The sequence below is a fragment of the Sceloporus occidentalis genome, unplaced genomic scaffold (assembly GCF_023333645.1).
Source record: "Sceloporus occidentalis isolate IW3139 unplaced genomic scaffold, rSceOcc1.0.p SCAF_2, whole genome shotgun sequence".
Taxonomy (NCBI): Eukaryota; Metazoa; Chordata; class Lepidosauria; order Squamata; family Phrynosomatidae; genus Sceloporus; species Sceloporus occidentalis.
In genome coordinates this window covers 58,336,534-58,363,115 of record NW_028316982.1, presented here as the reverse complement: position 1 = coordinate 58,363,115, position 26,582 = coordinate 58,336,534, and the positions used below count along the sequence as shown (strand labels likewise).

At 43.2% G+C, this 26,582-nt stretch overlaps 1 protein-coding gene across 2 annotated transcripts in view; it reads right to left on the bottom strand.

Moving 5' to 3' along the window:
- LOC149318393 (dynamin-binding protein-like) overlaps positions 1-26,582 on the bottom strand; it is an 87,355-nt gene that overhangs the window by 22,924 nt on the left and 37,849 nt on the right. The window contains exon 1 of one of the 2 annotated variants that reach the window (XM_089509599.1): positions 6,514-6,559. The exons of the other annotated variant lie outside the window; for it this stretch is intronic. The gene's annotated coding sequence lies outside the window, so the exon portion shown is untranslated. Of the gene's footprint in view, positions 1-6,513; positions 6,560-26,582 lie in introns of those variants that run through there. 2 annotated transcript variants of the gene reach the window in all.

Here is a 26,582-nt window from a genome sequence, read left to right as displayed (position 1 = left end):
ATTTATAAGTATACAAACAATCCAAATATTAAACTAATTTTAGGCAATGCCATAAGGTAGTTAAAATTAGACACATACACACACACGTATAAAGACATGCATACATATATATGTGTGCATGTGTGTTGTGTGTGGACATACACATATTTTTGAAGTTGTTAGACTTGACTATTTGCAAATACCAAGCATAAAGGCATATGCAATGAGAGTAAATTTTAGGGGACCATTGTTGATTATGTGGAGTAAGGAGTAAGCACCTTTCTCTGCCGGACACCTTTCCTAGTGGTCGTAACTAATTGTGGCACTTGTGAGAGTGTTGCAGAGGTCCCTGGAACATCATTCTCAGACAGACCATCAGCTACAATTTCTGAATGGGATGATGGCTGTCTCTTTTCCTGCACATTTCCCTTTTCAGCTTTATCCTGACAGGTTATGTACTGTACAAGTTTATCCAGAAGCGCAGTCTGCATCTCTATACAGTTAGTGATGCGCTCCCTATCCCTGCTGGCCCTCTCCTCCTCAATCCTCTGCCTCTCCTCCTCCCTCTTTCTAAAAGCAAAATACTCTTTCCCCTCTTCCCGTAAATGGGTGAGGAGGCGATTCATTTGCTCTGTGCCATGGTCTATGAGACGGTCAACATTGTCCCGCGCCGTCCGTCGCTCCCTTCGTCTGCGGTGCTCAGCAAGCCTTTCTGCTGGAGATATTATGGTCGTATGGTTGGCAACAGAAACATCTGCAATATAAACCATAAAAATATTTTTTGGGTTGGGAGGAGGAAAGCCTTTTAAGGCAGTGCACATGCACAACATCTCCCATACATGCAAAGAAATCTCCATGCATTTGCTCTCTCGAGTTTGGGTGTCAGCAACTATAGATAATTCTATAGAGTTGAAACTACAGAGTTTAAGTGCCTTTTATGTCATGAATTTGGAGCAAGGGGCAAAACACGTACATGTACATATAGTGAAAATAATAGAAAGGAGGTTTTACCATGCTCGGGTGCTCCAGAACTCCACATAAGTTCATAGCCTGAATCTGGTTCCCTGGTTTCACTAGCTAGGGTAGAGCAAGGAATGCTGGTCTCTGCCAAGGAAACAGATGGTGGGTTGGGTTCTGGATCCACTGGACACAAGGTCACCACTGTCTCCTCATCCAGAGTGTGAGTGAGGTCAGCATGACCTACAAAGAAGTACAGCAGCAATAAGGCTATCACCCAAACACCATTTGAGGGCCCATTGCAGTTCTGCCCACCAAAGAAAGCTCTTATACCCTAGGGATTGATACAGTACCTTGTTCAGCGCCAAAGAGGTCCTGCAAGTCTTTATCATGGGTGGAAGCTAAGATGGGTTGTACGGAGGGGGCCTGCCCTACAGGCACATGAGGGATGGTTGCGCTCCATACAACATGCTTTGGGTGGATGGTGGCATCGCCGCCAAGAATGGCATGCAGCTGTTCAAAAAAAGGCATAGTCACTGTACCACCTCCATTCTGTGAAATGTGGTCCGTGACCTCCCGGTACTGCTTTCGGAGTGCTTTGCTCTTTGTGCGGCATTCTTCAGCAGTGCGATCATGTGATTTTTCTTGCATTTTCTCTGCAATTTTTTCAAAAACATTGATGTTTCGATGACAATCTCGGAGTTGTTCCTGGACTTTTTCTTCACCCCACAAGGAGATCAAATCCAGAGTTTCCTGTCTGGTCCAGGAAATTCCTCTGCCTCCTCTCCTTTTGATCTGCATGGATTCAGCCATTGTGCAGGTTTGCTGTATGTACGTCCAATGACTGAAAACTCTGAGATGAGCGAGTGAGTGATTATCCGCACGCCGGCAGCAGCCTTTTAAGAAAAAAAATGGTGCTCGTGCTGCTCCCACTTGTAGCCTCCACTTGGGAACTTCCTGGCGGGAAAAAGTAATGTGACCTGCGAGCCCTCCCACCTGCCCATTCATTTCCTCCCCCTGCAAGCAATCTGAAACTATTTTGGAATGCAGCCACACACATCCAATTATCTGCATTATTAGGAAAGCCCAGAATAAACATGTTTTTTCTTCCCTTGCGGGCTTTGACCCTGAACGAGCTGTACAGCATGTGTTCAGCCAGGGGCAAGTGCACAGCAAGTGAGGAGTACAGTTGGCCCTTCTTATCCACAGATTTTTTAATCCATGCATTCAAGCATCCACGAATTGAAAATATTCCTAAAAATATAAATTCCAAATAGCAAACCTTGATTTTACATTTTATATAAGGGACACATTTTGTTTGCCATTATATTTAATGGGACTTGAGCATCCACAGATTTTGTTATCCACAGGCGGTCCTGGAACCAAACCCCAGCAGACAACAAGGGCCCACTGTATTTCAACAGCGTAGACAACCCCTCAAACTATTGTGTTTACTATGGCCTGCCTGCTGGCCACATGCCAAGCAGTACCAGACTTAATAAAACATTTTAGACAAGGAGTTGCCTGGGACAGGGCTTCTCAAGCTATCCAATGGACCAGCCATTATTTTCTTCCAATGACCATACTTGTGCCAATTGGCTACAAATTGCTTCTTCTTTTCCCCTGGAAACTTGTCAGGGACCAGCAGCTCAGAGACTGACATCAGTCCAAGGACCACCAATTTGAGTAGCACTGGTCTAGAAGACTACTGAGAACAGAACTGTGTAGATGAAAAGCAGTCTACCCCACTTGTTGCATGGTTGATATGCTGGATTACAACTTCCATAATCCCAGGAGCATGTTGCCTGGAAATGATGGGAGTTGTAGTTGAACACATCTGTAGAGCAAAAGGCTGGTGAAGGCTAGCAACAAGGGGAAAAAATCATGTCCTTTTGAGCTAACTGACAAAGAATACAGCCCTAAACTCCAACTTGCTAACGCCACTTGAGTTATTTGTTAAAATTACAGATACACAAATGAAAAAGTAGACTTTTTTTCTACATTAGTAAAAGTGCAAATAAGGAGGAGGGGGGGAGAAGTGCAATTGTTATCAGTGTCTAGAGATTTTGCATTTTTCAAGAGCTCAAATTCAAGAGCAGCAGACAAAACAACAAAGGGGCATGAACACAAATCAAAATGTGGAAGTTCTTCTTTGGATTACAACTCCCACAACTCTATGCCAGTATGTGGCAGGTGGATTTGGGGAGTTGTAGTCCGAAAGAGAACTTTCCCTTGCTTGGACATGAACCTATCATGGTGGGAACTTTCGAAAACTGGAGCCTCATTGTATTTACATGCATGCATACTCTCCAACTGTCCCAATGGATCTTCTGTTGTCCCACTTTTCAGCTGGTTTTAAAACACCTCCCTTCCCCCATTTCTTTCTCAAACCCCCATCTTACTCCAGTTGCTCAGTGGGAGGAGGGAGATTTTGCCCAGGGTGACCAGATGTCTTCTTTTTCCAGGACATGCCGTGCACTTCAACCTTCGGTCCAGGTGAAATTTCAAAATGTCCTCCATTTTGAACATGACTACGAAGTATGAATTTATATTTCTATAAGTGTTTTTGAGCTTTTACTTGATCGTGTTCTACATTTTTCTTTTTTTTATTTCTTTTTTTATTTATTTCAATACAGAGATGAAAATACAGAAAACCAAATCAACAAATACATTCCCTCATTGCAGAATTTATATTGTACTATACATTCTTTATTGTATTATACATTAACTTATATTATTTTTGTAATATTACTATGGCGGGATATAGACCGCCGCTTTGGGGTGGCCTGCACCTGTCCCTTTCCCTGACAGATCAGGGCCTCAGCGGCCACAGCAGTAACCCTGGAGGCCTCAATCCGCTGCTTTTCCAGGCCTTGGGGAAGTGGCAAAACGCCCCAAGGACACCCCGACAGCGGCACTTGGACCTTTTCTCTTTTGTATTACTGACGCAGTAAAGGCTGCACCAGCGATACCCACAGCGAAAGGAGCTCCGTTTTGGAGCTCCTTCCGGTGCTGCTGAAAGGGAGCAACAAGCGTCCTGCTGCGGCACGCACACGTCACGCCCACACTGTGCCGTTTGGCTGCGGCACGGCCGTGACGTCATAATGGCGGCGCCCGTGTAGACAAGGTGCTGCCATTTTGATGCTGTGGTTACATGCTAGGGTTGCGGGGCGTCTGTAAAGAACACCCCAAGGCAACCCAAGCACATATCCAGGCCAGTGCAAAGTGCCGGTCTGGATGTCACCTAAGTTTCTTAAGTCTTCCCCAAGTATACTTTCTTTCTTTCTTTTAATTTTCTAAATTGAAATTATACAAAATCTATCTTTTCATCTTTTAATGTTTTGTCATCTTATCTTGTTTTCCCACAATTTTGACACTTCTTCCCATTTATCTACATATTGTTGACTTGTTCTTTTAGTTTGGTACATTGACCAATTATCTAATATGGCTAGATCATTCAGTTTTCTAATCCACTTGTCTACTGATGGTACTGTATTTGATTTCCAATGTTTTGCATAAATCCTACGGGCAGCAGTTACCATATAGAGTAATATACTTATTTCATCCTGTACAAGATTATCTGCTATTATATCTGTTAAATTTAGCAAAAAACATTCTGGTTCCAGTGGGATATTTTTCTTTAACACTTCTTTAATTTTTTTATGAATTTCTTCCCAGAATTTTTTGGCTTTTTTACACTGCCACCACATATAATATAGCATTCCCATTCTAATATCACATTTCCAGCAGTTACTTTTCCCTTGTTTATTTTTGCTAGTTTTGTTGGGGGTCAATGTTCTACATTTTTCTTGAATGTCCTACATTTTGTGGTTCCCTGTCCTCTCTCATGGTTAGGATGTCTGGTCACCGATTTTGTCCTTCTCAGTTGGTTCTGGCAAAAGCAAACTGTGGCATGCCTTTCTTAGCTGATTGGTTTGATAACTTTTGCCACTTTGACCACACAGGGCTCAATCTTCATCTGTGAAATATTGAAGAGACCCAGCATGGCTAGTGCTTTGAGGGTTGGGCTGCGATTCTGGAGACCAGGGTTCAATTCCCTGCCATGGAAACCCACTGGGTGACCTCAGGCAAATCACACTCTCTCAGCCTCAGAGGTAGGTAGAGGCAAACCTCTTCTGAACAAACCTTGCCAAGAAAAGGGTTGCGTTAAAGGCACACGACAACAAATGCACCTCTGTTTGAAGAAAGAAGAGAACCAGCGTGGGGTAGTGGTTTGAGTGTGGGAGACCAGGGTTCAAATCCCAGCTCTGCCATGAAACCCACTGGGTGACCTCAGGCATGTCACATCCTCTCAGCCTCAGGAGAAGGCAATGGCAATCCTCCTCCGAACCAATCTTGCCAAGAAAGCCCATGACCCCCATAAGTCGTAAATGACTTGAAGGTACACAGCTACAACAGTAAAGAAAAAGCAAGAGGTGTAGAGCAAGACAAAAAGTGAAAACCTTTACTCCTGGCCCTGTTTAAATATTTGAAGGGATGTCATACTGAGGAGGGAGCAAGCTTGGAGCAGGACTAAGAAGCATGGATTTTTATTGCTATGAGTGTTTTGAGCTCAGCGGTGACCAGAGGTCCTCCTTTTCCAGGCCAGGCCCTCCCTTTCTGTCCAGGAGGAATTCCAAAATGACTTCCATTCTAAGAATGACTGAGAAGCATACATTTGCATTTCTATGAGTGTCTTTAGCTTTTATTTGATCAGGTCTTACATCTCCACCTGTCCAGGAGGAATTCCAAAATGTCCTCCTTTCGAGCAGGACTAAGAAGCCTGAATTCATATTTCTATACATTTATATTTAGATTTAATTTATTTTTCTAGGAGTGTTTTTAGATTTTCTTTAGTCATGTCTTCCATTTCAGCCTTCTGTCCAGGAGGAATCCCAAAATGCCTTCCCTTTGGAGCATCACTAAGAAGCATGGACCTCTATTCCTATGACTGTTTTTGAGCTTTGACTTGATCACATCCTCCATTTCAGCCTTCTGTCCAGGACGAATGCCAAAATGCATGCCGCTCAGCGGGACTGAGAAGCAGGCATTTCCCTTTTCTAGAGGAGTGTTTTGTGCTTTCCTTGGGTGCTTCACATCCTACATCCCCACCTGCTCTCCAGGACGAATCCCCAAACGCCCTCCATTTGGAGCAGGGCTAAGAAAGCACGAACTGGTGTTTGCAGTCATGTTTTTAAAATCGGATCCTGCCTTCCACTGCAACCTAGGAGCAACTCCTAAAAACGCCCTCCATTTTAAGCATCCCTCTGAAGCATACAGTTGCATTGCTACGAGAGACAGGGTTTTAAAAGCTTTTATCCTCCATTTCAGCCTTCTGTCCAGGAGGGAGGCCCAAATGTATGCTGCTTAGCAGAAGCAGGCATTTGCCTTCTCTGGGAGTCTTCTTCTGAGCTCCCCTTTGGTCCTGCCCTCCATCTTCCACATTTTTGTGATGCCTTGGCCTTAAGGGCATCTGGTCACCCTGGGAGGGGTGGGGGGGGGCAAGGAGAAGGAGAGCCAACCCAACCCTAACCCCCTCCTGGTACCTTTCCACCGACCATTCCCCCCGTTCCTTACCTGGCTCCCTCAGCAGAGGCCCAGCGTCCCTGCCTCCTCCTCCTCCTCCTCCTCCTCCTCCTCACCTGCTGCCTCCTCCTCCTCCTCTCCTCCTCCTCTCCGGCTGCGCGGAAGGGGCCGGGGGCTCAAAGCAGAGGGGTCCCGATTAGCATCTCAAGGGGCGGGAGCAGATGGCCAGAGCCAAAGCCCGGAGCTGGGAATCCCTGCCTTGCCTTCCTCCCTCTCCCCCTCTCCCAGGCTCCACAGGCAGCCCATGGCTGGGACCCATCAGCTGCCTCCACACTGGAGAAATAACTCGGTTTGGCACTGCTTTAAGCGTCTTGGGCCATAGCAAAGAACCAAGAAGGGTATTTTGGAACTCCTCCTGGACAGAAGGCTGAAGAGGAGGGCAGGGGCCAAGAAAAGCTAATAAAAAAACACTCTTATAGAAATCTCAAGCCATGCTTCCTAATCATGATTAAAATGGAGGGCATTTTGGAATTCCTTCTACGCAGGGCCTTGGACATGAGCAAAGAAAAGCTTTTTTAAAAAACAACACTCATAGAAACACCAATCCATCCTAGTCCTGCTCCAAATGGAGGACATTTTGAGATTCGTCCCAGGGACAAGGCTGAGATGGAGGACATCAGCAAAGAAAAGCTAAAAACACTCATAGAATTAGAAATTAATCCACTGTAGTCCTGCTCCAAAGGGAGGGCATTTTGGAATTCCTCTAGAAGGTGGAAAGATAGGGCATGCTCTGGAAAATGAGGATCTATGGCCAGCCTTTCTAGTACGTGTCCTACAACTCATGTCCTAGAACTATAACTCCCAGAATCCCCCCACAGCAAGGCTACTGGCCACAGCAGCTGGAGGATTTGGGGACTTAGGAGTTTATCACACGGGAGGAATTTCTCTTAATTTTGAATGAAAAGAAAGTGGGTCCAGAACGCACTCACCTGAATTTGCTAGTTCAGCAAATGTATGTGAATTCTTTTTTATTTAAATTTTTATTATAAAACATAAAAATATAAAATACATAAGACACAAAAATATTTCAATTCATTTTCAGAATTTATGTGAATTCGAATTGCATTCGAACTGACTTCCCACTGCCCAAAAATAGCTTGCCATTGCCCAAAATTGTGTGTGATCACCTTTCACGTAATAACATGAAACCTCAAGATTGCCATTGGATTATACTTCCAATTTCCCTTGTCTGATACACTCCTTATGCTCTCAAAAGTAACTTCCCAGCTTTGAATAAAAGGCCAGGAGACTGAGAAGCTTCCTTGGTGCTGTTGTGTGCCATCAACTCATTTCTGATTTATGGCAACCCTAAGGCTATCATGGGGCTTTCTTGGCAAGATTTGTTCACAGGATGTTTGCCATTGCCTTTCCCTGAGGATGAGAGCACGTGGCTTGTCCAATATCACCCAATGGGTTTCATAGCTGAGCTAGGAATGCACCCATGTAATGCTGCTGCCTATGTTTTTCTCTCTTCTGCCTTTGTTCATCAATGACCATTGTTAAAACTGGACCTGCCATTTCAATTCCGCACACAAAGGACTCTTTTGAATTGGAATGGACCTTCTCATACACCAATACCATATATAGATCTGTCCCTGACTTTGCACTCCACCAAATGCACCTGAGGAAGTAGACTTTATGAAAGCTCATGCTGCCAACTTTTTTTCTTTCAGTTAGTCTCAAAGGGGCTACAAGACCTCTCTACACACTATGTCTTGTTTTCATAGTCATGGTCATAGCAGAGGAAAGAATTCACTATCTTCATTGGGTTTTCTTAGCAAGATTTCTTCAGAGAAGGTTTGCCATTGCCATCTTCTGAGGCTGAGAGTGTGGGCCTTGCCCAAACAAAACTCCACCACTCCTCTTAACCTGGGCACATCTTTGCTCATTTGTGCCCTGGAAGTGATTGCCACAGTGAAGCTCCCTGGAAGAGTGAGCAAGGCACAGCTCCCTGCATTGAGTCTAATGGGCAAGAGTTTCCATGGGATGGATATTTTGTGTCTTTGTTGTCAGAGGTTATTTGATGTTTATATTTTTATCAATTAGTTTTTTTCCCTTTTTGTTTTCTAACTTTTTGTTTATGTAATTCTTTGCCTATTTTTGTTGATAGTATCATCGTTTCTTGTCTAATTGTACATTGTGTGTGTGTGTGTGTGTGTGTGTGTAAAATGGAATGAAAACGATATTTTTGCTAAGCAGCCTGTGCCCTCTAATCCTCTGGGGGTGGCTCATCTGAGTTCAGGCAGCACCAGCTCCTGGTTTTCCCTCCCACTTGCTATTGTCTGCCTCATTCAGGCCAATCCCCTGGCTCAGGTTCACATGCAGATTCCTGGGGCCCAGTAACCCCAGCCCTGGCATTTCCCAGGCTTTTGGCTTTTTCTTTTTTTTTTTTTTTTTAAAAAAGGAAAATATAGAGCACAGCCCTCTCCCTGCTGCATTCCTTTGTCAACCAACAGGGGCCTGTTTCCATAATCTCAGCCACTGGCTAGCATTTAAACAACTCCCGAAGGGGAGTCTAATAGCATTGTAAAATCCAAGACATTTATTACTTCAGGAGTTTGCATGGACTATAGCCAGCTTCATCAGAGTCATCAAGGTTTATTCAGTGTTAGAGGGATATATTGTTTTCCTCAGACTTTGCTATACACAATCCCACTTCTAATTAAAACTACTTGATAGGGTTTGCTTTAGGGTTGCCGTAAATCAGAAATGACCTGAAGGCACACGACAACAACAAATATATATCTGGATAAGTTCTGGATAACATTCCACATTGTCCATCTTCTGGATGCAATACTATTTTACTCCATCAAACAAATGGCTCACAACAGAGTAAGATACTATCAAGAAAGATACTTCCAGCATTGCTGACAGCATACATATCCCCCCCAAAATCAAATTCTAAATCATTTCCCAAAACAATTTTTTCTGTCTATATAAGTCACATGCTCTCAGCCTCAGGGGAAGACAATGGGAAATCTCCTGTGGACAAATCTTGCCAAGAAAACCCTGTGGTTGGGTTGCCATAAGTCAGAAATGATGTGAAAGCACACAACAACAATAAATATTTATCTCCCAACTTCACTTGCAAAACGTTCATTTCTCAGTAGGCTCCTATAACATCCTTGCTCCATGAAATTCAGAGAGATTTTATTGTTTAAATTATATCACAATGTTCTACTGTCTGACTTATTAACTGGACTTTACAACACATGGCAATTGTTTTCAAAAGCCAGATGGAAACTTAAAAGCAGCTCCTATAGGAACACCCCCCTGCATTAGCTGGCACAAGGGCAGGCTTGTTCCTTTGGGTGACAGATCTCACTATTTTATGAATGTGGGTTGAATTTTGATGAGGCCACAGGCCTATTGCACAGTCTTTACTGTTGTCTCTCATGTCTGGAAACTGATTGGCATGCATTTTAAGGTTCACTCCCACTGCCAGTGACCAAGGCTTTTGGCAACAAGACACGTGTGTGTGCCCTTTCCACCAAGAGCTTGCTGTGCACATTAAGGCAGTCAAGTCTGAAAGGCGAGTGCGTCATTCTACAACAGTGTGACAAAGGGCTGGAAGAAAGCCATAATGAAGGCATATTGTACAAGGGACAGAGGATGGAACAATACCAGAACATGCTTCTCAGAGTGAAAAAATATACCTGTGTTAAATCATCCACACTAAGAGTCACTGTAAAAACCAATTATGTTGTTCAACCAATTCATTCCTTGATTAACTTGTCTATACTCAGCACCCTGTTACAGATGGGAAACCATGCATCTCCCACCAGTCTTTTCCCACAGCTTCAGACAAGTTGCCAGGATCTCCAAGCTAGCCTCCAGAAGGCACTGTTAATCCATCTCATCAACATGGTATTTTCTTCTTAAATTCCATTGAGAGTATTTCCACAAGGTTTATTTGCTTCATGTGCACTTCAGAGACTCTGAGGCTACAACCACCATTTTCCTTTAGCACTGGGCTATGCCAGCAAGGGCTGGAGAACCATCTCCAACATGCATCATAATCACAGAGCAAGCACTCTATCAGCCATACAGTCTCCAGATGTGGACACTATTAGTCACAGTTAGAAGAAGGGGTCAAATACACAGGGAATCCTACTAGATTCCCAAAAGCTTTTCGCAAACTGTGAAAACAGGGACACACTCTACTTGGGGAAAATCCTTCATTTGAAAGTCAGTGATGTCTCATTAATCACCATGAAGTGTAAAAATTCAGGCAGCCCTGTGGATCCATGTCAGAAATCCATCTCTACCTTCACCACCAGAAGCTGACTTTTTGGGTAAAGCAAATACACCTTAATTGCCCATTCAAGACTGTACTGCCATACTACATAAATGTTCCTTTGCATCAGTGCAGGAATAGCTAAAAACAATATATTACTACTAAAACCAAACCAAAACATACACTATAACTATTGCTGCTAATCCTGAAGGAAAAGAAAGTCTGAGGGACCTGGTAAAAAACAGCCTCCCTGCTTAACACAAAGTCCAGGCAATTGGACCCTGCAAGCCATGGCTCTGCTACACAACTGGCAATGATGCTAATGCTACCCACAGTCTCAGCACTCTTCTTTCCAAGCTCATGGGTTCTCTACCTATGCCATAGTCAGGAGCGTGAGACATTTCACATCCATACAAGCATCTCAGTGGAATCTGATACCTTCCTTTTCTAGCAAGTTCATGTGTCTCTAACAGTTTCATGGCAGACAAAAATTTCATCAGTGCTTCATTCTCCATCCCTGTATGTAGGCTTGCCATATCCCGCCTGGGGGCGGGACTTTCCCGGTTTGGGGCGGGTCCGCACGGTCCCGCCCCGGTTTGGCCCCTCCCCCGGGATTCCCCCCCAGCGAGGCCCTGGAGGCAGCTCCGTGATCGTGCCGCCAAAACCCGGGCCGCGCAGCCTGGGGCGGAGGAGGCGAAGGGGGAAGCCCCGCCCCGCCCTCCCTGCCTCCCAGCGCAGCGGGGAGAGAGGCAGGCTAGCTCCAACTGCCTGCCTGAAAGAAGAAAAAGCCCTCCTTCCGACCACCATCTTGAGGTGGAGAGAGGCCTGGCCTGAAAGACTAAGAGCCCTCCTTCTGACCACCATCTTGAGGGGGAGAGAGGCCTGTTATGTTTTATTTTGACTTTGTATTGTACTTCCTGTTGTACACCGCTTTGATCTAATTTGGAAAAGCAGTATATAAATAAACATTATTATTATTATTATTATTATTATTATTATTATTATTATTATTACCCCAAAGAGGGTTGTCTGGAGGTTCAAGCAGAAGCTGCTCACTATTTTGCTTTTCCAGTAACAGGACTGACAGAGCTCCCTCTTCTCTCTGTGTGTGCACCTCCCATTCTCAACCATCCAATAACAGGTGCATTGTGTGCAAAATCTAGGCCAGGAAGGTGCGGCCCTCGCTGGAATGTGCACACAAGGCCCTGTGATGGGTAAGTAACAAGAAACAATGTGGCAGCCTAGCAGAGTAACTGCTGCCTCTGCAGAAAAGAATTCCCAGGGCTTCTGTCCAATGCCTGGAAACTTTGACCCAGAGGACAGAAGACATTCCTTTGGTGTGATACACAAGCTGCCTCACTTTTCAACTGAAAGCAGGTTACTGTTTCAGACTTTGCCACTCTTGGCCTTGCAGCACGGGAGCAAAAGAAGACAAAGCTCCAGCCGGGTGGGAGTGACAAGGGAGACTCACTGATGTGGGAGGCAACCTCAATTGATTAAGCACCAAAGCTGGCACCCCATTCTGTGAGTCAGGGATCTTATGCCTCAGACATGGGTGTTAATTTGTTAAAACGTAAGTGGCAACTACAAGAAAATACTGCAGTGTGAATAGCTCCTGTCAAGGACTGTCACAGAATGCCAAGCTCTTTCCAAGGATACGCATTTCCAGGGTTGGACAAATGTGGTGCTTTAGATATTTTTAGGACTGTTATTCCATCATCCCACCTCACTGTCTGTGCTGGATTGGATTCGGCCCACTGAGCAGACTCAGGCTGCATCTACACTGCAAAATTAAAGCAGTTTTGACACAGCTTTAACTGCCATAGCTAAATGCTATGGAATTCTGGGATTTGTAGTTTTGTGAGATATTCTCTGACAGACAGCTAGAGAGTTGTGGTGCCAAAACAAACGATGGTGGGCCCTTGGTATCTGCTGGAGTTTGGTTCCAGGACCCACATGGATACCAAAATCCATGTATGTTCAAGTGCCATTATATACAGTGGTGTAGTATAATGGTGTCTCTTATATAAAAGAGCAAAATCAGAGTTTGCTTTTGGGAATTTGTATTTGTTTTGAACATTTTCAAGCTGTGGATAGTTGAATCTGTTGATAATACAGAGGGCTGGTCAATGACCGAATAAACTTTATTACAGAGGGCTGATTGTACAAATCCCTGGGTTCCATAGGATGGAGCCATGACAGTTAAAGTGGTGTCAAACTGCATTAATTCTGCAGTGTGGAAAAGCCACAGTCATCACTGAGAAGCTCGGGTGCTACCTCTCCCCCCCCTCCAAGTTTGGATTGGTTCCTAAATCACGCCTAAACTCTTGCAAACCTTAGAATCCCCTGCCCCCAAGCCTTCTCATACAAACCTTTTGTACACAAATAGACTGGAATGAACTTCAGATTGTTTACCCTCAGCCATCTTCACCACTGATTCCAGGGAAACTATTTAACAATGTAATCCAATACATATATACTGAAAGATAGGACACCTTAATTAGGGACCCCAGAACTATATTTAAACTGAGTGTTCTCAACAATGACAGACAGTTCTTTTATTAATCTCGACTATTTACAGATCTGGTTTTTTTTACAAAATAATGAAAACACAATGTAGTGCATTAAAACAAGCACCACTGTCATCATCCAACTGAAGGTGGTAGCAATCTGAGGGCAAACAGATGAGAGTAAACAGAAAATATCATATGTAGAGCAGGCTTAGACTCAGAAAAAGGAGTAAAGGAGGAATATCAACAATCTAAGGCGTGTTCCGCACGCGCCAAAAGTATGTGCTCGGCACGTACTAGGGTTAGGAAGGGGCGTCCTTTCCGGATGCCCCTAACCCTAGTACGCGCCAAGCACATACAAAATGGCGGTGCCCATTCTACATGGGCACTGCTATCTTGACATAGCGGACGCTTAGCATCCGCACGTCTCAGTGCCATTATGATGCCGCAAGTGCGCCAATGGTGCTTTGCGGCGTCATAATGGCGCCGCAAAAAGAAGCCGCTTTTTGCGGCACGGAGGAGTCGTGCGGTTTGGCCGCTGAGACTCCTCCGCACAGCAAATGAGGGCGCCGGCAGACCGCCCTTCTGAGCGGTCTGTAAAGCGCCTATGATATGTAAATGACACCATATTAAGGTGGGCCCTTGTTATCTGCTGGGGTTTGATTCGAGGATCCCCCGTGGATAACAAAATCTGTGGATGCCCAAGTCCCATTAAATATAATGGTATAGCAAAATGATGCCCCTATATAAAATGGAAAATCAAGGTTTGCTATTTGGAACTTATATTTTTTAAAAAATATTTTTAAGCCTTGGATGCTTGAATCTATTGATAAAAAAATCCGTGGATTGGGAGGGCCAACTGTAGTAGCAGATAACATCACAGACTTGGAACAATTATTAAGGAAGGTTAAAGAAGAAAGTGCAGAGGCAGGCTTAATGCTGAATATAAAGAAAACAAAACTAATGACCACAGAAGAAGTACATATAGTCAACCTAGACAATGAGGAAACAGAAACACTAAAAGACAAAAGTCCTATTGGTTGTTGTTGTTAACCACTTTTGAGTTGATTTTGACTCATGGCAACCTTGTGGATGAGACATCTCCAAGACTCCCTATCATCTACTATTCTTCTAGGTTCTTGAACATTTAAACCTGTGACCTGTGAGAGGGAGGGAGGAAGGGAGAGAAAGAAAGTGGTTTGAGACAGTGGCATGCATTTTTTGCTGTTTTGTGACCTTGCCTAGTCACTTCCATTCTTGCAAATATTGCTATTATTATTATTGTTGTTATCCTTTGGTATTCTCTTTGCAAAATCCCCCCACATGGACTTGCTTGCTCTTTTCTGGGTTGAGACAGTGTGCATGCATTTTTCCTGTGTTATGGCATTGCCGGCCCTAGTAGCTTCTTGCAAATATTATTATTATTATGCGGCTCCGCCCCCGGAGGGTGGAAACTTCGCCCCTGACATGTGGCTCCGCCCCTGGAGGGTGGAAACTCCGCCCCTGACATGTGGCTCCGCCCCGGATAGTGGAAGCTCCGCTCCAGAGGGTGGAAGCTCCAACCCCCATGTGCAGCTCCGCCCCCAGAGGGTGGAAGCTCCACCCCCCAGCTTCAGCCCCCCAGTTGTCCAAGGGACAGCAACCCGGCCCCCGGCTCAAAAAGGTTGCCTACCCCTGATCTATGCAGTCAAAAGCTTTGCTGTAATCTATAATGCACATGCTGATTTTCTTTTGGAATTCTTTGGTGCGCTCCATTAGCCATTGTATTATTGCAATGTGATCCCTAGTGCCTCTTCCTTTCCTCTGGGATTTCCCTCTCTGTGTATGGTTGGAGTCTATGGCCCTAGTACGGACTGAGTCCATACAAAATGGCGGCGCCAGTTCCACATGGGGGCTGCCATGACGTCACGACCGCGCCGCCTCTATACGGGGCGGCGTGGACGTGACGTCATCACTCCGCGAGAGGGCGCTTAATGCGCCCTTTGCGCGGAGCAGGAAGGAGCTCCGTTTCGGAGCTCCTTCCTGGTTTGCGTCGCTGGTTTGCGTCGCTGGGCACAGCCTTCAGACAGCTGCGCCCAGCAACGCAAGGGAGAAAGGGGCCAAGCGGCCCCTTTCTCCTCCTCCCCGCCGCTGCGGGGTGTCCTTGGGGCTTGAAGCCCCAGGGACACCCCTTTCCAGGCTGTGGGGAAGCAGCCTTTTGCCGCTTCCCCACGGCCTGGAAAGCAGCAGATTGGGGCCTCAGCGGCTGCCGTTCTGGCCGCTGAGGCCCCGATACACCGGGGAAAGGCACACCTACAGGCCGCCCCAAAGGGGCGGTCTGTAACGCGCCAAAGTTGCAGAATTTTGAGCATGATTTTGCTTGCATGGCAGATTAGTGCTAAGGTCCTATAGTTGCTGCAGTCTTTTGTGTCTCCTTTCTTGTGCATGAGGATGTAAATTGATCATTTCCAATCTGTTGGCCACCATTTTGTTTTTCATATCTGTTGGTATATGTTCGTTAGGTTTGGAGTCGATTCTGTCACTGTGGATTGTAGTAGTTCGACTGGAATGTCATCTGTTCAGAATGGAGATTGTAGTCAAGAAATCAGGAGAAGACTAGGAATGAGAAGGGCAGCTATGAAAGAACTAGACCAGATCCTAAAGTATAAAGATATACAAATGAGCAACAAAAATACAATTGTCCATTACCATGTATAGATATGTGAGCTGGACAGTGAAGAAGTGGATAAGAAAATCAATTCATTTGAGAGGTGGCGCTGGAGAAGAGTGCTGAGAATGCCATGGACAGCCAAAAAAAATGAACAAATAGGTCCTTGAACAGATCGAGTCAGAAATTTCCCTGGAAGCCAAGATCAAACTGAGGCTTTTGTACTTTGGTCACATCATGAGAAGACATCAGAAAAGACAATAATGCTAGGAAAGGTGGAGGGAAGCAGAAAGTGAGGAAGACCACATGCTAGATGGATAGATTCTATTAGGGAGGTCACAGGTATCACTTCATAGGATCTAAGCGAAGTAATGGAGGACAGGGAATCTTGGAAATGTGTCATCCACAAGATGAGTCAGGGGCAATTCAAATGCAGTTAACAACAACAGCAAAGAAATCTGAGTGTTATGCAACAACAAAATAATAATCATTTATTACACTTTTGTTTGATAACTCCTGAGAGGACTCTGCATAGGTGTCATGGTGGCCCAATTTTGCCTTATTGTTTCAGAGGGATCTCAGCCCTTCTAGGGTGTGTTTGTGTGTGTGTGTGTGTGTGTGTATATATATATATTCCATACTTCCATTTCTTCACATGCTTCCTCTGAAAATGTAAAGCGCAATCGGGGGTACCAACTGAGTGGTGGTACTTCACTCCAAACCTGCCCATTTTCCCCTATAGTGGCATGCAGATGAAAAACATGTGGAACAGATTGAACCTTATAGTATCTCTCAAAATAAAGGCTACAGCAACAGTCACTTGCTATGTGCCACCCAGAGTGTGAAAATTTTACTTTACTGGACTACAATGCCACAAATCCTCTGAGACTCTGGCCAATGGGGATTCCAGGCAGTTGTAATCTAAGATGGCAAGATGCAGAGAGAGAGAGAGAGAGAGAGAGAGAGAGAGAGAGAGAGAGAGAGTTTTGACATGTTTTATACTTGTGCAGAAGAGAGCTCGTATGACAAGCTACTGGAATGATTTCTATATAATTATTAAAGATGAAGGAATGCTTTCCTCTTTTGTATTTGGTCACACAGATGAGACATTCCTAACAGGAACAGACCCTGTATAAAGCAGGCCTCCAACTCTCAAACTGGCCAAATGGCCAGAAAGATATAATGGTGAGTGAACCTGCTGGTGGGCTGTCCAGAAAAATCAATAAGCTTTAATTCCCCATGTCTAACAAAGTTGAAGTGGATTGGGGAATTTATGACCTTTCAGATTTTGTTCTGCAACCTAGCTTCCAACTGTTTAGAGATCAAAACCAGGAAATGTCTAGCCATGCAACATAAGAATGTGGTCAAGATGGTAAAAGTTAACAGTGAGGGGAAATACACAATGTAGGAGGGGCTACAGCAGTTTGCTTTTGCTTGAGTCTAAGGATTCTACCCCTCCTCTTTATTCTTCCTAGCTACAAAACATTTTTGCACTTTGAACTCAGTTTGGACTGCAGTTTCGCAGCAATTTGCAGCAACTGAAGTAAGGCATCATGAGGGAGGGGAGCGAATGAATGAATGAAAGAAATTTTATTTCTATACCGCTATTCCTTGCAGATCACAGCGGTTTACAACATCTCCATCAAAAGACAGAAAGAAGGAGAGAGAAATCGAGACATTTTAAAAGCAGCTGAAAAAGTGGGACAACAGAGGATCAATCAGGACTGTCTCTGCCAAACTGGGACAGTTGGAGGGTATCCTTTAACTCCCATCAGCCCTAGCTAGAGTAGCCAGTTATGAGGCATGATGAGAAATGCAGTCCAGCAACATTTGGAGAACATCAGGTTTCCTATTTCAAGTATAGACCATGTACCAAAATGACCAAAATGGTTTGAGAACCAAATCTGAGCCAAAAGCCATACTGATTAAGTACTAGATAATCAGTTTCATCCAAACCCCAAGAATGGAATAATATACCCATGGCTGGCTCTTATGAGATGCTGTTCTCAGATGGTGCAGAATCTAGGCTATCTTGACTTAAGGTTTTGGTTATTTTTTTTTTCCTGTGCAGATTATCCATCACCCTGATGGAAACTGACTGAGTTCCCATTTCTAGTCTAAGATTCAGTTCACAAAGACTGCATAAATCTACACAGCTCCAATTAATCAAAAGTAAAATAAATCCTATTGCTCCCAGAAATTTATTTATTTTTTATTATTATTAAATGTATATACCATCCTTGCAGGAGGTTACAACTGTAAAAATGCAAAGCAGTCAATAAAATAACAACCACAACACTAAGCCAGCTGATTTCAATATTAAACTGTTAAGAGGTTTAAAAAGAGCAACAAAACAGATAAGAAATTGAAGAGAATAGCCTAAATTTAATTGCTAATTACAGCTAGAACAGACACACTAACTCTACTGCTTAAAGTTAGGCATGTAAATAAAGTATTATGTAAATCCTATTGAATCAGTTTGACTACTTGGGACTAATGATTTGTTTGGGGATTTAACCTAGCAGTGGCATCTAAATGTTTATAATGAGGACGTTCCCTTGATATCTTGGTGAACCTTAACAATAAATTTAGGTTCATTACTTGGGGCTTTCTGTAACTGCTTTGAAACACTAACGGTAATGGAAATATATAAACAGAAGCAGATGGACAGACAGATAAGGGAGGATTAAACTTTGCTTTGAGAAAAGATTAAAAGCACCAGCATCCATTGGCTACTCTAGCAGATGGCCAAAAAGGTTATACACATTTGTGCATGAGGCACAGAAAAATGTTCCTACATTTCTCCTTTGACAACAAATGACTATGGTATGTGACCAAATACTTTGGAATTGCAAACACTGGAAGATCAAGAACAGTACTTTATGTTATTTGGTTCAAGAAAAAATAAGATAGCCTGGAGGCTAAACAGAGACATGGCAAGGAGAAGACTGATGGAAAGGCTAGCTAGAGACACACTGAACCTTGCAATGGAACATGCCTGGTTTGAAAGTATCCCACATAGGAAGTAAGTGCCAGTTCTCTACTGTTTCAGAACAAAGCACTGGTTGAGAGAACAGCCCCTGCTTCGGATCCATTGGCTCCCAGTCCAATACAGTTGTGGTTTTCTCATATCTCCAGTGTTGAGTGTAGGTCAGGTCACACTCAGCAAGGCATGAGTTCTGGGGGATCTTAGCAGCAAGGTTGACTTAAGGCTTTTTTAAAAAAATAATAATCTTTATTTTCATATATTCATTACACATTCAAAAAATATATACCAAAAATACATAAAAAACAAAGATTCATGAGTCTTCTTCACAGTTCTCTTTGTTTCTCCTCTCTCTCCCCCCCTACTGTTTCCCCCTGGATGCTTATCTTCTGATAACCTAAGATATTCTAGAGCGTAATCTCATATTTCCCTCTGTTCCTGTTTCTTATAGACCTCATCTCACTTAAATAACTAATTTTCTATGTTTGTGCATAACAGTCTATTATTTCTTTTGAGTATTTGAAATATAGTATATTCATTCCATTCAATAAAGAAATTTAAACTCTTTTCTCTCATTTCTTGTTACTTATTTCTTTTTCAGTTATTATCCAACCAATGTTCTTTAAATTATTCTTTATGTATATTTTTACAGTTTTGATAGGATCCAAAGAAGGGAGATATTCAGAAAAGAAACAAAAATAATAGAGAAATTTGAGCATATTCCCCTTAATAAATTGTACTGTCAAACCATTACAATTGCTTTTTTTTTGTTTATATAGATTTTGACCATCTTTTTTCACAGTATTTCAGCAAAGGTTTCCATATTTGTACATTTGTGTTATCATAACTCTCATCATCTCGCAATAACATTGTTAATTTGTCCATCTCAATTACATCTATTGCTTTAATTAACCATTTGTCAATATCTCTTTCCAGATTTTTTCCAATGTTTAGCTACTACTATTCTTGCTGACGTTATTAAGTATAATATTAGTTTCAAATGTTTCCTTAATTTTGTGTCATCTATCATATTTAATAAAATTGTCTCAGGTTCTAATTTAACATTTATCTGATATATTTCCATTGTTGTTTTATGTACTTCTTTCCAGAAAATCTTAATGGACCTAAGGCTTTTTGTAGCTTCAGTGTCATTTGCAGTAGATTGATACCAGCCATAATGTACAACTGATTTTCTGAGTCCTTTACTCTCATTGACAGTGATAACAGACCAGAGATAGGGCAGATGGGTTTCTGCGGTTATACAAGATGCGTCAATATTCAGAGCTCAGAAAAGTTACTTTTGGGGCCTATATTCTCAGATTCCACCAGCCAGCAATGCCCTGCTCCCCACATTTCAAGTGGGCTGTTTACCTTTATGTTCTTAAATGTATCATGTGTGTGTTTGTATTGTGTGCCTTCAAGTCATTTCTAACTTATGGCTATCCTAAGATGAACCTATCACAGGGTTTTCTTAACAGAATTGGTTCATAGGGAGTTTGCCCTTGCCTTCCTCTCAGGCTGAGGGAGTGTGACTTGCCCCAGGCTACTCAATGGGTTTCTGTGGCTGAGCGGAAAAGCAAACCGTGGTCTCCCAGTGTCCTCGTCCAACACTCAAACTACTACACCATGTTAGTTCTCAATGTCATATGTACATCCCATTAAAAGCTTGTGTCCTTTAAAATAAAATCACAATGTTTTAAAAATTGAAAAACTGCCCCAAGAAGAGGGTTACCCCAAGGTCTAGCCTCCCTTCACTCCCCCCCCCCTTTCCAATATTGATATCAAAAGGGATGTTTGAGGCATGTAGCCATGAGAGCGCTCCCAGCGTGAGAAACTAGCCATTTTATATAAGGAGATCTGAGACCATATTTGGGGACCTGGGAGGCTCAGCATGGGGGAATGCAAGAACACAAAGCCAAAGATAGATTGATCAAGATCAGAATCTGCATAATCTCTTCACTGATGGGAGTGATGGTGAGTGATAGACCTTGTGTTTACAAGTGACTAAAATCCAATAATGCTTCCCTCTGGGAGTGATACTCCTTTATCCAAGGGCATTTGCACTGACTGTCTGACCATTTACAACTTCCCTTACCATTCTGCTCTCCTGGAAACACCACTTTAATTCCGAATTCTGTTCCAGAACAGGTTTTGCCCTATAAATATGCCTATCTAGCCACCAACAATTCAGTATTCCTTGACATCAGACACACCCTTTTTGTCTATATTTTGCTTGACTCCATGGTCCACAGGCAGCTTTCTGAGCTACTTCACTTCCCAGTAATCCTTGACTGGAGCCCCGCTTCTGGAATTGGTATAGTAGTGCCCTCTGTACTCCTTCAGACTCACCATCTGATACTAACTTTCATTGTTAGTTCCTGCATGTGTGTGTGAATGAGTGTTTTTGCATGAATGGTGATTTCCTTGATGCATAATAAAACTATTTTGGAAGATGCACTCTGGAGTGCTGTTTCTCGGAACTGGTATACACAGGCTTGGTCCCTACTTAAAGCTGCCCCTTCCACTGCTTTGAATTGAGCTACTAAAATTTCCCCACTGAATACTTTGTGGGTGCCCTCCTGGAAGCACGATATTTGGATAACAAAAGAACTGAGGGAAGGGGGTGCATTATATCAAAGATTCCAGACAATCTGATATGGGCACAGCCAGCTCTTGCTACCAACAAACCAAGCTCAAACTTAGACAGATGACTGTGCATTTGAACAAAATTGTCACTGCATACTTCAAATGATGTATATTTTTATATACATTTGGTTTCAACAATCAAGGCGCAACATCTTTATTGCCAAAACCAAACAGTTCTGTAGTCTGACCAGGCTTTTGTAACATAACCAGGCCTCCTTAATTGTTCTGGTCAGCACTGAAATGATTAGCAAGAATGGCACTTATTTTTATTGAACCTATTGATAACATCCCTTAAAGATTAATGGGGATTGTCACACCCCTAATTTAATAGGTTCTACAAATATGGCAGTCTAGTTCAGGTTCTTTGTGGGAAAAGATTAAGTGATATATTATATAGCAGATATGTTTGCTCTTTATCTACTATATGTTTCTTAATGAATACATACATCATCTGAGGGTGAGACCAATGCCTACACCTACACTAGGAAGCCGTGGCCAATCACAGCTTCCCCCCAGCTTCTGTGTTTACAAAATCACAGTCTTGTGTACTAGGAAACAAAGCAGGAAACTTGTTTTTCAAATAAAGTGTGAATCAGACTGGGACATCAGAGTTTCACAAAAACTAACTGCAATCCTGGCTTCTTGCTCACTTGCCCATCATTAGACATGAAGGGATAAATGGACTGGGGAAAATTTGATCCATGATTAGTTCTCTAGGCCTGAGTTTTGAAACATTCTTATTATAACAGTTCCTAATAGTTTTCATGGAATACCTTGCAGGTGTACCTGCTTTTTTGAGGTGTTTTTTTCTGGCCTTGGAGACTACCAGGAGCCAAAGTCCTTTTGTCTTGCTGCTTTCCAGCACTGTCAGGAACAAAGGTGCCTATGGCTCTGAAATTTGTTGATGCACCAACAATAGATTCTCCTTGAAACAGAAATGCCATACACTGAGTTCCATATTTCTACCAGCCACTCTGTATGACCTCCTTGCAGTCTTCCTCTTTGGTGCCATACCAATTGGCTTTAACTGCTGAATACTTGCTATGACAGTCAGGTCTATCATTTACAGATGCAGGAATGGGCACAGAATTTAAGATAAAGGTTTTCATCTTCAAAGACTTCAGAACGTCTGGCTTTGATGCAGCAGACTAATACAGCTATCCCTCTTGATATTTAAAAGTAAAATTTCTGTCCTCTAATACTGCTGAAACAGGTTTTGATGTATCTAGAAAGGAATGACCAAGTAAAACCTGAAGTAGAGAGGAACATTGGCATCACTGCTCTTTCAGTATTTCCTGTGACTAGGAGCCAGCATGGTATAGTGGTTTGGGCACTGGGATATGACTCTGGAAACCAGGGTGCGAATCCCCACTCAGCCATGTAAACCCACTGGGTGGCATTGGGCAAGTCATACTTTCTCAGCCTCAGAGCAAGGCAATGCCCCTTTGAATAAATCCTGCCAAGAAAACCCTGTAGTGGGTTTGCCTTAGGGTCACCATAAGTTGGAAATGACCCAAAGGCACACAGCGACAATATATTTCCTGGGACCAGCAGAAGTATGATAAATTATAAACCCAATAAACTTAAGTAGCTCAATTTGCATAATTCATACCAGCTGCAGTATTTAGGCATCTGTGTGATGCAGAATTTTGGATATCTTGGCTTAGAATTGAGGTGTATTTCTTTTCTTAGTGCAGACTCAAGCTCTGAGACTCAAGGCGGCTTACAAAAATAAAAGCAAGTAGAAATCAAAGCACATATCATGGAAAGCATACAAAAATTAAAATACAATTAATCTATATATAGAATTAAAAGCAATTGAAAGCATATCCATTAAAAGACAAGAAATTAAACCAGACTGTCCATGGCAATTGACTCTGTGTTTTCTCTTCAGGTCCAGCTTAAATTAGTAGGACCCCAGGAACCTCAAGTAGTTGAAATTCAACACTAAACCTGTTCTCCTGGTTTTCTAATGTGGCAGCACTTTGCCTTTATACCTGAATCCAAATATGTATGGTCAAAGCAAGTCCACTGGGGAGGGGCAGAGTTGTGTAAGCCCAAGGCACAAAGAAATTATGTTTTGCTTAAACTCTTCTGCAAAGTCCTTTGTACACTGATGGAGCTATATGAATAACAGCAACACTTGTTTGCAACATTTCACATGCATGCAGCATTCCAGCACAAATCCTGAAGAACCAGACAGAGATTGCTCCTGCTAGTGTGGCACAAAGAAAAGGCACCAACTTTGTTTAATTTGAGATAACTTTCAATGATGCAGAAAAGGTGAGGCTACCTTGCAAAGCAAAGTAAATTTCCAGTGGAAACCACATCCCTATGCAAGTCAGCATTGTTTTACGCCCTTAAAAAGTAACCATATCAAAACCACTAAGCCTTCTATAAGACCACATATTAAAAGAGCAACCCCCTAAAAACAAGTAAGGTAAGCTTTTCAATTGCCCCTTTAGGACAAAGACAAGTAACTGCTACAATGCAGTGAAAAATGAAGTTAAACCATGGCAGATTCAACTTAGGTCTGAAACTGCACATAGACTGTGAGAATGCAACCTCACAAAGTTACAACCAAGTTCTGTGCTACAGTACACTGGAAAACACCTGACTATAAAGTACAAAGGTTAGTTTCAAAGAGCTGTTCAAGAATCAGTTTGCTACTCAGAATCTGATCCTCTAGAAAGTCAGCTCAGCTGCACACACGAATAAAGGACTCGACAGGTCAGGATTGTTAATGCTACAAATCCTTACAAAGCATAATATAGTACAAAACTAACCAAATGGCATACACATTCCTGTAATAAGAGGCTAAACGTAGACGTGGCCAGCTAGGGAAAATCAGGCACAACCTCAAAGGAGGCTTGGCCAGAGAGAAAGCCCCAATTATCATCAATTAGTGTTCACTCCATTAACCTTGATAGTCATGGTGTTTGTGTTGGGACTGGCTGGATAGGAAGGGTATGAGCATTAAAACACGAGTTATCCTCTCTCCACAGTTCCTTTCTTTCCTGACAACCTACCTTGTTTTGCTTTTACATGGTGCCTCAAGGCACTAGGAGCTGTTCGGCGGTAACAGCTGTTTCTCTGCCAAGCTTCTGTGCCGCCTGCCCATCCAGCTTCATCCTCCCAGTCTAGACTCCAGTCTGACCGCCCTGCACGGGTTCTTGGACAGCCACCATTCCACACCTGAAAGCCTGGTGTTCTGGACTGATCAGTTACTGCTTCCATCTCCCCAGATTCGTTGTCTTTCACAAATTGCCATTTGGCTGATTCACACCTAGACTCTAATCTGTGATTACTGTTCTTGAATTCTAAGGATGAGGAAACTGAGTCTTCCGAGGAAAAAAACAAATTTGTATCATCCACAGGAGAGCTGTCAGAACTCCCCTTTGAGTGGTGGGCACAGCAAGGATCTTCATGTCTCTCCTGCTTCTCACAAAATTTCTTGTCTGGTTTACTGTGCTCTACATACCTGTCACTCCTCTTCTTATGGTGTATATCCAAACTGTACAACTCATCCTCCTTCTGATGGTCCTTGTAGTCTCTACTTTTTCTCCAGTGGTTCATTTCCTGACTATCCCCATTCCTCAAGGTCCTAAAGTCAGCATCCAGATGCAAGTAATCCTTATACAAATTGTGAGTCTTTCTAAAGGCTACTCTAGTGGAGGCCTTTTCACAGTCTGTGCAGTACCCATCTATTTCCAGACGGTCTACTGTCTCACATTCTATGTATGGACTGGTCTTGTTTGTCCTCCTCTGGTCCACAAATTGTGTCTCTGTCTTCCTATACTTCTGGTAGACTTGGGCCATTTCATGGTCTCTGTACAACATCTCCTCATTTCCGGAACGACCACTGGTTCTGCCCACTGGCCTTGTGGTGCCATACAGTTCTCTGGTTCTATGTTTCTTATCCCAATCACAGTCAATGCCATTCTGCCTCTGGGCACTTTCTGCTCTGCTGACAGTGTTGTAGTCCTCATACTCCCAGCTGGGGACCCGAAGGTGAGGCCGCTGACCAGGAGATTCTTTCCTGTTTCTTGCTTCAGGATAAGTACACATGTTCTTGGTGTGCCTCAACCATAACCCACCCCACCTGCTTCCCCAGTGGGGCTCAATTCCTTTGCAACCTCCCTCAGCCCCAGGATACTGCTGACTAACTAACAACAGAAAGAAAAAAAAGCAGGAACCTTATTACCCAATCGGTAACAAGCCCAGGAAGCCTCTCCCACCTGCTGGCAGGTAATGAATAACCAGAGTTACTCCACAGACTAGAGGTGCATATTGAATCAGCTCCCTGCCCAAACCGGCTTCTCTGCTTTGTAATGCTGAAGGCAGTCACAGCCTCCAGTGACAAGGAAACTGCAAGTATATGGTTGAAGCAACCACACCCCATGAGCATTTCCCTGGGGCAAGGGAAAAGGGGCACAAACAGCACACTAGGGCAACAGTGCAACCTGGGCTAGACCAGAATTGGGAAATACCTCCTTTTAGACTAAAACTCTCAGAATCCCCAGCCAGCATGGCTATTAACTCTGGGAGTTGTGGTTTAAATCCCTGCAGCTCTGGACTGGAACTTCTGGGTTGACTTCAGGCATACAGCCCATTTAAACAACAACACTTTAGTATCAATGCAAGAGAGAAAATTATATTTTCTTCCAGTAGATACATGATGTTATGATTTTTTAACTCAAGAGCATTTATTTCCTTAAGCAGGGCAAGTAAACCATTTTTGCTTGTTCTTTTAACTTACCAGGAGTATAGGGTATAGGAGTGTGTAGTTGTAAAGCACAGAATGGCCAGAGTAGAGGGAGAAGAAAAAAACTGTTAATTGAACACTTCACAACTGAACTAATGCACTTGGGAATCTAAAGTGTTCCAGTCGTTAGAACTTTTAAGTCCATACATTAATAATAATAATATAATAATAGGATTTATTTATATGCCACCCAATCACTGGGAATCCGGGTGGCTTACAACAGACGGGATAATAGACACTTCCCTGCCCTCAGGCTCACAATGATCTAA